This window comes from Elephantulus edwardii, unplaced genomic scaffold (genome assembly GCF_000299155.1).
Source record: "Elephantulus edwardii isolate Elephantulus edwardi_28Jun2011 unplaced genomic scaffold, EleEdw1.0 scaffold00205, whole genome shotgun sequence".
Taxonomy (NCBI): Eukaryota; Metazoa; Chordata; class Mammalia; order Macroscelidea; family Macroscelididae; genus Elephantulus; species Elephantulus edwardii.
Genome location: NW_006399955.1, coordinates 1,534,299 through 1,535,446, shown reverse-complemented (window position 1 = coordinate 1,535,446; position 1,148 = coordinate 1,534,299).

The following is a 1,148-nucleotide window of genomic DNA, read 5'->3' as shown; positions in this document are numbered from 1 at the left end:
GTTAATAGTTTTAGTTTGCTTGGCTCCATAGTCAACACTCTTGATAACAGCAGCCAGGAAATCAAGAGAAGAATTGCATTGGGAGAGTCAGCTCTCAGGAACCTCTCCAGATGACTGAAGAGCAACAACGTCAGGCTGGAGACTAAGGTACGCCTTATCCAGGCTATATAGTCTTTCCAATTGTGTGTTATGCATCGGAGAGCTGGACAGTAACTAGGGAGGATAGAAAGAGAATTGATGCCTTTAAGCTGTGGTGCTGGAGAAGAGTGTAGAATCTTCTATGTACTGCTAGGTGAAAAAACATGTTTGTCCTAGAGAGGGTGAATCCGGGCTGCTCCTTGGAGTTAAGAATTCTGAAACTTCATCTGATAGACTTTGGGCATGTTGCAAGGAGGAACCGGTCTTTGGAGAGGGACATCACGTTTGGGAAAGTGGAGGGACAGCACAGGAGTGGAAAACCCTCCAATCAATTCAGTGTTTTAGTGGAAGTAGGTATTTTGGAGACAATGAGGTTGGCACAGGATAGAACAGGGTTTAGGGTTCTTGTACATAGGGTTGCTATGAGTTGCAGGTGACTTGAAGGCACATAAGAACAACAACAAAGTTACATCTGTTAATTTTTGTTGCTGTTTTATCTTAATATTTTCTTTTTCTTCTAAGATTTCACCTGTGGACATTCATTAATTTTTCTTCCTTTAGTTGTCTTCAAGAAGCTTTGGTTGCCTTGTCTGTAAGAAGTTGCACTGCTAACCCAAAGACTGCGTCTTTGGTTATTCAAATCCACAGTTAACTCCACAAAAGAAAGATGGGCTGTTTCCTCCAGTGTAGTTTATACCCTTGAGATCTCAGTAGAGAGACAACTATGAGCGGGCACACATACTAGGAAAATGAATTGATGTTGATAATGACAAGTTGTCATCATGACTGATTACTTTCCTAAGTGATTTGTTTTTTGTTTTGAGCTTTTGATTATTTTAATTCTTAATCATTTTTTTAAGGAAAATTTATGCAATTGTAAAGCAAAAATGTGAAATAGTCACTTGCACAATTTATCAGAGAAAAGAGTACTAGATGCTATTACAAACAATACTCCTCAGGGATCATACACAATAAACATTATTTTTACTTAATTTTTCAAATATTTTGTT